Source organism: Falco peregrinus, chromosome 6 (assembly GCF_023634155.1).
Source record: "Falco peregrinus isolate bFalPer1 chromosome 6, bFalPer1.pri, whole genome shotgun sequence".
Taxonomy (NCBI): Eukaryota; Metazoa; Chordata; class Aves; order Falconiformes; family Falconidae; genus Falco; species Falco peregrinus.
Window position 1 is genome coordinate 45839512 of NC_073726.1, and position 13160 is coordinate 45852671.

Consider the following 13160-nt stretch of genomic DNA (forward strand, 5'->3'; position numbering starts at 1 on the left):
GAAATATTTTTTTTCCCCCTTATGTTTCCTAGTATCATCACGGGTGTTACATTGGTACTACAACAACAGGCAAGGCAGTTCCAGTGAGCACTGCAATTTTCAGCTGGCAATGGTCCTTCTGGTGTGTATTACCTTCTGAGGTGCTTTTTGGGCGTCTAGCAGCTGCCTTCAGGAAGAGTTATGCGCTATCTTAGTTCCTTTAATTTCTCTCCACCGTTGATGTGCCTTTGTTATTGCCGTGGCGTGCAGTAACCGCACCAGAAGGTGGCAGCAATGGAAACCGCTTTCGCGCCCTCCATTCATAAATGATGTTTCATGCAGAGCGGCAAGCACTGATAGGATGATGTTAATCAACGTGTAAAAATTGCTTTAAAGAAGCAAGAAGAGCAGTCTTCACAGCTGTAGATGCTGAAAGATGTTAAAAAAGTTGTGAAGCGTGGAAAGAACGACGTGCCCCCTTCCCAAGATTTAAAGGTCATTTTTTTCAACGCCTAAGTTGCAAAGACCAGGGACAGAGTTGTCCATAAATAAAGCTGTTGGAAGGAGTGACCTTCCCAGGCTGCCAGGACCAAATAAGTCTAAAGCAGCCTTAATTCATTAAATCTTCATGGCACGCAACAAAAAGCATTTGACTCTGGAGCAGAGGAGGACTGGGCATTTTCTGCAGATGTAAAAATCAGAGATTAAGTTTTGGACTGCTGGACTTTGGCTCGTGTCACTGATTCAGTGAGGAGGGGCACTGGGAGGGACCTGTTTATGTAATTGTTTTTATAAAACATGTGGAGGAACACACAGAGCCAGGCAGAGTATTTCCTTAGGAGGAATGAGTGTTTACACAGGCAAATTAACATACATATTTCCCACAGGACATGAGCATTATTAGCCCTGATACGAGCTTTTTCAGCAACCGCTAAGGAAAAGTAGAATCTTATTTACCCTTCTAAATACAGACCAGTCTTCAGGGCAATACAGTTGCTAAACTTATTGACATGAGTGCTTGTGTGACAGCCAGGATTTATCATGCATGATAAATGCGAAACTGTCTCAGCTTCAGTTGCAAGCTTTTGCTCCCAGTATATTATTTATTTTATTTATTTATGGCCCAAAATAAAGAGCACGTGGGGGAAATGAACGTCCCCGCCAGGGGGCAGTGTTTGTGACCTGCTGAGTAGAAGGAGCAGTGAAGCTGAGGGCCACAGCAAAGCCCCAGTGCTGTACTGGGCTCTGCAGGGCAGCGATGGCAGCACCAGCACCAGGGCACTACGGCTGGCACAAACGCTCTGATATGCCCAGAGCTTTCAGCACAGCCGGGGCACCCTGTCCCCACGAAGTTTAGGAGGCAAATGTTGCTGGTTATGTGCTCCCCTGAAAGGGAAATTGAGTGGTGAGAAAAGACACAGCCTCCCATCACGTTACTTGTTGAATTTGGGGGTGTAAGTTGTGTGACTGCCTTTGTGGAAGAACAGGAACTCCTGTCCTGGAGGAACATCTGTTTTCATCATCAACATATCCTCACAGAAAAGTCTGTGATACCTAAAGCTTTGGCTAATTGCTTGTTTTGATGAGATAGATAACAAAGTAAATCATGTTTATGGAAATAAATCTGTCCTGCATCACACTCTTTTCATGAGTGGGAAATTAGTTGTGACTACTGGAAACAAATGATGTTAGGAGATTTTATGGGGCTTGCCTGAGTTAGGAAGGCTAATATTGCCAGCAGGAATACATGGGGTTTGTAGCTACAAGCCACTTCAATCATGGTAGAGACTTCCGAGCAATTTTGCATTCTGAAAATTAAAAATCCAGAGCCCTCAAGACATAATGAGCTCTATTGCAAGAAAGTCTCACTAATACTGCTTGGAGATGTCCCCTGTGCAAACTAGGTCAGTGATTATTTTGATGTAAAGCAAGGTGATTTAAAAGAAGAGCAGATCAAAAGCAGCCTCTTTTAGTTATACAAAAAACCTGTTATTATGAGGTTAGTTAATTTGCAGAACAAAAGATTGCAACCTCTGGGTTTGTTCATAGTTTAATATATTCTGTGAGAGCACATGAGGAAAATGGACTTTTGCACCTCTAATTGTTCCGGTGATTAGTCTGTATTCTCTAAAACACCTCGAACATAATTATGTCCCATTACCACCTGAGTCAAAAATTTTATTACAAGCTACAGTGAGTACGCATCCTACCTGGGTCTATAATACTCTAATATGTATATCTGTCTCTCTTCCCTATTCTAGCTACTCAACTGCAACAAAAGGCAGCCAGATTTTAATGTTCAGCATGTTATTTTACTGCCTCTGAAATGTTTTCAAATAAAAAAATGGAAGAGATAGTACATGCAGCACTACTGGCATATTGTTGATCTATAGGGTATGCCTCATTCCTCCAGCCCTATTTATATAGCAAACAAATAGATCAGAGAGATTTAAAGACATTTCAATAATCCTAGGTACAATTATGAATAGATAAATTCTGTGATGCAGGAAGAGGGAAACAACATTTAACTGTCCTCTGTGCAGATTTTCTTAACGCTTGCAAAAAAGGCATGCAGCGGTGTGGTATCACTCAGAAGCGTGGAGGTCCTGGGCAGCAGCATCCAAGAGCGTCCTGCTCTGGTTCTTTTGCTCCATAGGCTTTGCCCTGCAGGAGGAGGAAAGGCGCTTGGAGGCCTGTGAGCTCCATCCCTCTCCCTGCTGCAGGCTGGGTGCTGGCTGTTTTTTCAAGTTGCAGCACAGAGCTTTACAGTTAGATTCCTTTAAAGCCGAGATGCCCTATGAAATGCCTGAATTTAGATGCAGATTTATTATGCAGGCTAGAATAGCCATCAGCTCTCACCAGTGTCGCCAGACAAAAGGGAGATTTTTCTAGATTTAGTAGTGGAATCTCAAAAAAAACCAAACCCCAAAACAAAACCAAAAAAACCCCAAAGCCAAACACCAAAACACAGATAAATAGAAAGCAACTTGAAAGAGTTACCTTGCCCTTCCCTGTCGCTTGATCAACCTAGAGCTCTCATAACCACAGCAGTAATATCTTACACAACACAACACTGCATTGTATTGTATTATATCTTGCGACATGTACTGTATTATATCTTGCGACATCTTATCTCTTCCATTATGGCCTTGCTCATACTGATCTCTGTCCTCAGCCCACTGACTGTCCTAGAAACAGCAGGGAGACTAGTGGAGTGGAGCTGCCAGATGTCAGGAGATCTCTCACAGGGCCTGATCCTGACCCCCACCCACATTCCCAACCTGGCCTTGGCCTGTCTCCCCCCCACGGAGGTGCCGGATGGCTGGGGCTGCCAAAAAGGCAGTAAAGGACTGAAGAGGGCTTTGGTACTGACTTCTTGGAGATGAGGATTTGGCTTTTAATAACATTATTGGCAGGTGTGGTGAGGTGCTGTCATCAGTCTGACTGGTTTGGAATGCTGACCTCAAGGCAGAGGAATGCTGCCTGCACTATACGTTGTGATTATTGCCTCCAACAAGCCAGCTCATGAGGACATGAGTCTGGATATTTTCACTGCGTCTCTCCTACAATATTCACGACAGCTGTCATTAGGGGCCTGTCAAACCCCCTCGGGGGAGGCAATGCCTCCGTGCTGCTGCCTGCAGGGACAGCCATCAGAGGTGGTGGCAGAGGCCACAGGGGAATCCCTGGGTCTGCAGACACGCTGTCCAAGTTCCACAGTGCATGATGAGCACCCAGCAGTATTTTCAGTATTTTTTCTCTTGTATGAGAAAGCAAGCTGCTGGAGGCAGGAGGTCTCCCATGTGGAGTTTCACACATCCAAGCACTCAATGTGAAACCCATGCAGCGTCACAAATTTCCCTCACTTTTTTTTTTTTTTTTTTAACATAGTTTCTTTTTCCTCTTTCTTAAGGTCCTTTTCCTGGGAATACTCAAATATCAGGATGACAGCATGGTTTTACCCACAGACCTCACTCCAAATGGCACGCATACGTCTATTTTCCAACAGTTTCTCTTGGGGATGGGTATTTACACAACAATTATCTTGACAAAATTCTTCTTTTCTTAAACAACCTCCAAAAATTGCTTGTATACCATAGGAAAACCTTGAGAGGATGGGGAGAGCAGGTGTCCAATAAGACTATGAGTTTGTACTGCCATGTCGTCAGGGCTGAAACCTCTTGAGAGCAGATGAGAGTCATGTGGCAGCTGGGCAGGTTAGTGTGATGGGGGTGCCAAACATGGACCCAGATGAAGGTGACAGAGCTGGGACAGGCAGCGTAGGCTACTGATGTGGCAAAAGTATTGTGGCTTGTCACATGTCACTGAGTAGCTGGTTGTGAAAGACACTGTTTAAACAAACTGCTGTGTACATTTCCATTCCAGTACCTGTCTGCCCAGATTCTTATTTTCAAAGTGCAGCTCTTAAGCATATTTGAATGAGTCATTATTTCTGGCCAGCGTTGACAACAACTGGAAAATCTAAACATTGTTGCCCTGTACATCCCCTACACTCCATAGATTGCACAGGAATTTTCTACATGTGTTACATCCTATTTCTGCTCCCTTCACATGCTCTTTTCTCTGTTTTCATCTGAGAACATACTTGTTCTGACAGGAAGGGCTTTCTGCTTCCTGCCAGGCATGTACATTTCTCCCCTTGGTACAAAAGCACCTCCGTATAGTTGCTTATTGAGCAAATGGTGAATACTTACCACTAGCAATTTGATTCTGTTAATTTTATACAACACTGCCTGAACCGGTAATGCAGCTTTTGCATCCAAGAGTGAGTCCTCACCTTTGGGAGTTGAAGCCAGGGCCCGCAGACACCTTATACCCATGTCTGATTATTTATGTTTGCTGTAATAGGATAACTATACAACATTGTGTTCAATCATTTCCAGAACATTGGAGCAATGTTAAAGACATCCCTGGGCAGAAGCTGTCTGATTTTGAGGCCAATCAACCAGACAGCAGTGGTCGGAGCCTCTAGTTAGCATGTCCAGTACTTCCAACAACAGGTGGAACTGCCCACCTTTCAGAAAGTAAGTTCATAGAATCTTCCGGCATTGCAAAGTTCTCACCTCTTCTCAGTGCAAGTCCGAAGTGTTTGATTAAGTCTGTGAAGGAGAATGGGAGAAGGACGAGAGAGAAGAAAATCATGGTGTTGGGGGGAGTGAAAAAGAAACAAGGGATGTTGAACTCCTTAGGGAAGGAAAAATGTACCTAGGTACGGGTGACATAGAAGCCCTGCAGTGAAGGACTTGGAGATGGTGAATAGAGAGAGGCAGGAAGCACACAGCCATCCTGTGGGGAAGAGGAAGGCAGGAATGCAGAAGTATCGGGGGTGCACCAGGACTTGGACCTTGAGGCACCACAAGGTGTACAGCCTGGTACTTGCTTTGACTTCAGCAGAATAAAAGCCATCTAGCTATCAGCTCTCTTGGTAAGACAGAGAAAGACCAACTCTCCCTTCTTTGGAAATGACCTCTGCCACTCCTCCCCCTATCTTGCTCAGCCAGCTCCCTCTATGCCAGCAGCTGAAACAATCTTTCTCCTCCAACAATGAACCACTCCTCACATTTCCAGCTTTTGCTGTAAAGAGAAGTACGAAGTCAGTATATTATTCAGACTGGAGAGCTCAGGCTTTGGCAGGTCCCAGCAGCTTCAGTGCAACTTGCAGTGAGAAATCACCTTTCTAATAAGCAGCAATCAAGCAGCAATCAAATAATCTTATTCCAAATAAGTAGCAGTTTCCACTGATGGAATGGAAACAGGGCTGCAATTACGTGATAGCTGAAAACAGCTTTATTGTTACATTCCACTCCATTTCAAGAACATATTTATAAAGAAATGACACCCTTCAATATTCCCTTTTTGGGCAGCCCGGAAAATGTATAAGCAACAAGTGGATGACAATTCAACACAAAATGTGGACTTCCAACAGGATTTTCTTGTTCTTGGGAGCAAGCAACCTAATGCTGCTACTAATTACCAGGACACCAGAAACAAGGGGGTGTTAATGAAATTTAAAATTGGCACGTAAAGTGGGAGGTCATGTCTTTATAAAGGAATTTTTACATATTGCCTAGGAAGAACTGACCATGAGGTCTAGGCTACAGAAGTAAAATTTAATAATCCATGGTGAAAGATCACGGACTTCAGGACTAACATGAATTTCAGGTCTCAGCTAAGGAGTAAATGAACTATAAATCATGGGGAGGAAGGAAATACCATACAGAATTCAGACCTGTTTGAAGTAAACACGATGGCAAACTATTTCAGACAGGGTATTTCCAATTGACAGAGAAGCAGGAAAGCTATCAATGACTGGTGAAACTTCATCTGGAATACCGGTCATCTATTTTCAAGAAAAATAAATTCCCATGGGAATCAGTGCAAAGAAGGACTTCAAGACTGGTCAGGAAATAAAAACCAACAGCATCGAAGCCCACATTCACACTGCCCAACTTCACATACTTCACAAAGACACATGAATTAGGAGCACAGTCACCAGGGACTCCTGTAGTCAATGGAAAGTGATGGGCATCTCCAGTCATTCAGCCTACCTAAGTTCTGACTTGGCTCCTAAATTAGAAGTTTTATTTAAATACTTTAAGCTACATAGGAAGAATATTGTCCCAAGGAATTTGCATGGCACCCTCAAAAACAAACGCTGAGAAAGGAACCAGCTGTTCCCAGAAATGTAAACACCACAGAAGAGGTGAAGGTCAAGTTTATCAGCAGGACAAACTGATAAATGGTGGGCACAAATAAATTGTTCTGATAAACAGAAGGTTGATCCTTGGAAACAGCCTTCTGTATATCAATGATGGAAGAAGAAACTTGGCTAGTGTTAAATTGTAGCTGAATGAGTTTGTGTGAGATGTTATGTGATGAATGTACCTGGAAGAGCAAATATTTGAACTGGCAGATACAAAAAGGTCCCTTACAATCCTTTGTGCTATTCTGGTTTATTTGGGAGGTTTTGTTACTGAACACAAATGGAGCTAATCCTTTATATCTGCATCAAAAGGGATGTCTTGCAAAATGACGTGTGTTTTGGTGAAGAATTATTGGAGGGTGCTTCTGCCTTGTCATTGTCCATCTGCATCAAGGGGAAGGACAGCAAAATCCACTTCCTGGGACCAGAACTGCTAGAGAGAAAAACAAAGAACAGCTACAGCGCTGGCTGTCTGAGTTAGCCTTGTGTTGTAAGTCCCAGCAAACTGAGCAAAATGCTTGTGTTGCCCAAGGCAAGGGAGGGACATGCTCCAAAGCGATGGGCAAGTGCATGGCAAGGTGCTGTCCAGAAGGAACTGAAACGTTATGAGCATGCTTCAAGTTGTCACTGGCCTATGTGATGTGTGCGCAGGGTATACAAGTAGAGCCAGTTGGGCAAAGTTAGTGTCCTTCCACTTCATGACTGTTGCAGTAATGGAAAATCATTGCCCACTGGCCAGCACCACGTGCAAGCCTGAAATGCTTGGGACACACAGTTAAAAGTGTCCCAGCAAATACAAACATGGCCTATCGACTGCAGCTATGTATTGCTGTATCAGGGCACAGCCAAGTTCCTGGCAAACAGCTACAACAGGACACGGGAGTGTGAGCACGGGGGGTGTGAGGCTGGCTAAAGCATTGGCAGAAATGAGATTTAGGGTACTGTCTCCTGCTGTTTCATCCTTCCTAATTTTCAGTGGAATGAGCTTCTATACACATTGTCCCAAAATAATGGGGCAGAAACAGAGAATTATCTGATTCTCCTACAAGTGACACTGAATATTGGGTAACCAGTTGGGTCAACGACATTATAATGCAATAGAAACATGTTTGCTAAGGGGAACAAGATGTGTGCTCTTTATTATTGTATCACATGCTAGGGGAAACATGACTGTGTCACAGTCCCCTAATTCTATCTAACCCTGATATTTTGAAATTAATTTGGGGGATGGAAGTCATTAAGAATTTTATGTTTAAACTTAAAACTGGATCTGAAAGAAAAAAATTTTAAAAAAATTTAATTTCAAAATAGCAGAAAATCACACTTTCCTCTGGAATACTTAGCATGAACTTAGTGGCTGACATTAGGAAACCCACAATTTTGCAAAACAGGCAGAGAAACAAGTGAAGCAAGACACAAAGTGACAACATACAAAGCCTTAAGAGGCGTGAAATACATGCTTTTACAACACAGTTTTACAACAGCACCAATGCTCATTACTCAAAGTTGTTTGTTCACTAAAGCCCCACAAGAAAAAATGAACTACAGACAAATCTAGACTCCCATACGTTTTTTGTCAAAAAAGTTGTTCACCATTATTCTAGCAAAATCTTATTCTCTGTTGCAAAAAGTTTGCAAGGGCTTTACATCTGACAAAGAGATTTACGCTTCTCTTTCCATGGGGGCACAGTTGCTCTGTAATGCTGTTATTGTTAGGGATAATGTTTGTGGTCAGTTGCCATTGACAGTGACAGTTGAAGTTCAGGCAGCCAAATTTAGACATGAAATTAAGAATGGCATATGTACCAGAGAGCTTAAGTATGCGTTGTTTCTTCATGACTTACCAGGAAAAATTCTTACTGAGAGCCAATAAAGTTTGGCATGAATGAGTCCTAAATATGGAGCAAAGGATCTGACTCAAGAAAAGGAGGTACGTATCAGTAGAATATGGATAAAACTGGCCAAAATACCTGGGGTATAAATGCAGCTGAACCCCCCTGCCACGGAAAGTCAGGGTAGTGTGTGACTGAGGATGTGCTCAGCCACATAAAATACATGGTGTTTGATAAAGTCCACATTTATTGTACTGTAGAAATTGTTAATATAAAGAAGATCGTATTTTGAAAGAACAGAAGCCACCTCTCTTTTTATGGGTGGAGTGCAATATATGCCTCTAGCACTGTATATATAGTATAAACACCGTGAGGGCTGTGTGAGGATGGTATCTGTGACCATTAACCACTTAGCTGATTTGCACAGTCATGTCTGCCTCAGCAGGCAGGCTTGCTAAATCCATCCACTCACCAGAAATAAATGAACTTTTCTGCTAATTGCTTTCTTTTCCCTTCAAAATGTCCTCTGCATGTCCATACACACAGGGCTGCTGAAATCAGGGAAGAGTATGGGCTAGTTTTGCAACTTCTTACAGCTCTGGACTTCAGGCAGCCGTAGACATCAGGAGTTTCCCTCAATGTCTGAGTGTACTCCTTCAGCTAAGACCAAAATTCTGTCAGGCTCTAATAATAGTGACTCCAATAGCAAGCCTGCCATCATATTTAATTTTATTCTGGACTTGGGGTTCTTGGATGTACTTGGACCACAGTTGGTCAGGCTTCCAAAATATAAATCAGAAGACGGGAGGTAAATCATGTAAGAAACTGAAAGGACCTCCAACCTGGATGTTACACAACTTTTGCTGCAGTGTAATACCCCTGAAATACAGTGGGAACTGTTTAGCCCTCCAATGCGCTCCAGCATTCAAAGGGAAAAAAAGCTGCAGCTCTTGGCTCTCCTTCATTGTATTTTTATTTAAAGTTTCTATCTTACTGTTGTCCATTAAAAATTCACATCACTTGCAATTGCTATCTCAAAAACATCATTAAGGACTCTGTAAGAACTGATCAGCTACATCTTGCACATACATCTGGAAGCACATCTGAGCACTTTCCCAGTAAAGATCTGACATGAGCTTCCCCTTCCAAGTCTTAGTCTTTCTCCCCAGACACAAGACCACGTGCCCTACCTACGTGAAGGAAATGAGTGAATTACCTTTGCCTACAGAGCCGAGTAAGTCCCCAGCCAAGCGTACCACTGCAGCCGTAACAGAGGGGGGCTGTGGCTGTGATTTGTGATGGGCAGATTTATTTTGGGCAGTGAGGCTACACATTGATGTTGATAGCATTTGAAGCATTAAGTGTTCCAGAGTGAGGACCGTGGCACTGCTAACAGGTTCATGCTCTGAAGGCCTGTCAGTCCTAGTAGGGCTCTAGAAACACAGGCATTTTTGAGTATTTGTCCAGGAATGGCCCATCTTCCAGCTTTGGACCCTTTTTCTTGGTACTTAAATCTTTTATGATTGTGAGAAAGTCGATTGTGCAACACAAGGCAACCAGAACAAGTCTGGGATTCTCTTCTGTGTCTGAAGAGAGTCATATCCTAAGGAATGGCAGACAGAAAAAAGAAAATTCAAAGGATTTTGTCTGCAAAGATAGCAGAAGCATCGTGTCAAAAGAGGAAGAAAACACCCATATGAATCAATCCATGTGACTCCTTAATTTCTGACTTCTTTACAACATTTAATAGTGTAAACAGAGTATGTCTGGCCATGCCACCAATTGTTCACGATGATAGTTTACATGCCTTTAGAATAAACTCTGGCACACAAACACTTATTAAACCACATACACTGAGTCAGTCACATACATATGTCCCTCAGATTGGCTGCATTTCTTCATTAGACATTTTCTTGGGGCCTTTGTCAGCATTAAGCTGCCTGTGCTTGAAGGCAGCTCTGCCATGGTGCAGTGCAATGGCTTTGGATCAGACCGCTGCATGAGAAAAAGCTGTGAGAAGCTCAGGAGCTTTGCTAACGCTGAAGCACTCTCCCTCAGTCCTTGCCTGAGCTATGTTACAGATATGCCTGTGGCTGGCCATGCACAGGCTGGTCCAAACCCTGAGCCACCTTGAATGATCTCGGATCCTTCCCATCACTGCAGGCCTGTCTGATGCTGACCAGACTGGTGGCTGGCTGGCCCTGGTTATTGTCACTGAACCCAATTCTGACCCAGACTCACTGACGGTGCTTTCTGCTTTGATCTCAAACCTCCTTGTCATTTGGTCACTTGGATTGTCACTGGCAACCTATACTCTTAGCTGAAACTCTTAACTGCCACCAGACCTGCTTTGGTCTTGTTTGGGTGCTGTGGGGCTGCTCCAGCTTGGTAGCGAAGCCACTGCCATGCCTGCCTTGCTGGCACCCTCTTCCCCCTGCTCTCCTTGCCTCTTCATAAAATGCATTTCTCCAAAGGATGTCACCTCTCACCTACCGCTGGTATCATCGGTGCCAATGGGACTGTGACACCCCTGACACCAGTAGCTCTAGCACCAGCCAGACTAGAGTATAGGTATACAGATTGCTGACACCATGTGACTCTCCTTTTAGCCAGATTTTTTGTTAGAAAGTTGTCTTGAGCCAGCTTACTGGCGCCACACATTCCTGCCAATAGGATAAATCAGGATAGCGGGCAAGAAGTCAGAAATTGAGACAAAGAGTCTGTTCTGCCACAGACGGCAGCACTAAGCAGTGATACACAACTTGTGCGATCTCATTGAACTGCTGGCCACAGTACCAGGGAAACTTGGTAACCTGGAGTCTGTGTATTTCAGAAGCCCAAGTAAAATTCAAAGTGGTCACATATCCAAAGTAGTGACAAATTCTTTGGCTTTGTCACCTTTTGTAATTTACTGTGGTTGTCCCATTCTGGCTACATTTTTTTGTACCTTAGCAGTTGCTTTTCCCACCTCAGCTGCAACATTCTCTCTTCTGCCTCTCCTGCTGAGACCACCTTCAAACACACAAGGGCTCTGACATTTCATTCTTTCACTTCCACCATAAGGTACTACCGCTGCTGTGCCTGCCTGCTACAGGACTACCATGTGTGTGTGCACAGTTCTGCACGTTGTTCTGTAGGTATGACGCTCTGTCATACCTGCAAGGAGTTCAGCATTAAACCTCAACCTTGCCAGCAGCATTCTTGTGGAACGGGGCTGCGTGCACGAAGGCAATGATTTTAGTTAAGTCTAGGCCAGTCAGCCTGCACCTCTGAGATTAATTTATGTATTAAGAAGGCCAGCACGAAGGAAATTGTTAGGACATGGCTGACCTTAATAAAATGCTATTGCCATCTTGCATCTCAAATACTCCCACTGTACAAGTTTGCTTGGCTGCTATCAGGTGGTGTAGCTTATCCAGCACTGCTCCCTTGTTCTAAAATTAACTCTCGTGTATCCAAGGGTACAGTTATGCCTTCTGTATTTAATTGCAGCTCCTCCACCTGCTTACCTGGAAGGCTGTCCTTTGCTCTAACATTTCAACCTGAAGGAGAAAAACTGTTGCCCCTGGGACACTCATACGTTGTCCTCTACGCATGCAGTATGTACTGACTTTTGTCTCTTTTCTTGAATAGGATGCTGAAAGAACTTACTAGACCTTTTCAGAAATTTGTCTCTCCCATGCCCAAGCAATTGTTCGCCAGGAGGCTCAAACTGCACAGCAATGCAAAACATCAGGCTCTACCAGCGCCCACAGGTATCACAACTGACAGCTACCATTTTCTAGAAACAGACAATACTAGCATTTCGTTGCTCAACATGCACAAATGGGTCAGTAAACCCCATTTACTTTATTTTTCATGTAACATTTATATAGAATTATGGAAGTTTACCTTGCCAGAAGTCAGAGTAAATATATTTCGCATGCAAAGGAACTCAAACAGTGTAATTGCTATCATGTCTTATGCAACTCAGCATGTTCTGCAAAATTGTCTTCCCTCCCTCAAATCCTGTTACAGCCCATTGGTGATCACACAGAAACATTCACATTTCAGAAATATTATAAACCAGTCTCTTTGTGGTGGACAGGAATGCTATCCTATTTTTTTTTCATTTGAAGTTCAGCAGAAAACAGGAAAAAAATCAGCTTGGGATTACAAATAAAACCGCGTGAAGTGCAAGTCTCTAAACTGGAAGATGTAACTGACAAAAATGTGACGACAAAAAACATTTTTGTGTGTGGAAGAAGATCTGTCGCGAGGAAGCAAGCTAGCTATCCCGCACGTCCGCTTTTAAAGGAGAGGCACAGGGTCGCGCCCTTCCGGCATCTCCCGCCAGCTGCAGGCTGCGGCCGGGGACGGAGCCGCCCCGCAGGCCGACAGCACTTCCCATGGCGGAGCCGAGCCCACACCTTCCCCCGCCAGCCACGAACGCGGCACAGGACCCGATATAAAAGCCCAGCACGGGCCGACCCGCACGGGCACCCCAGCAGCGCAGCTTCGCCCGGCCCGCTGGGGCCGCCCGGGGCTTCCCCCCGCCCTTCGCGGCCTTAAGTGCCCCCTGCGCGGCGCCGGCAGCTCCGCTTCCAGCGGCGGGGGCCGCGATGGGCGGCTGGGTGCGCTCTGGG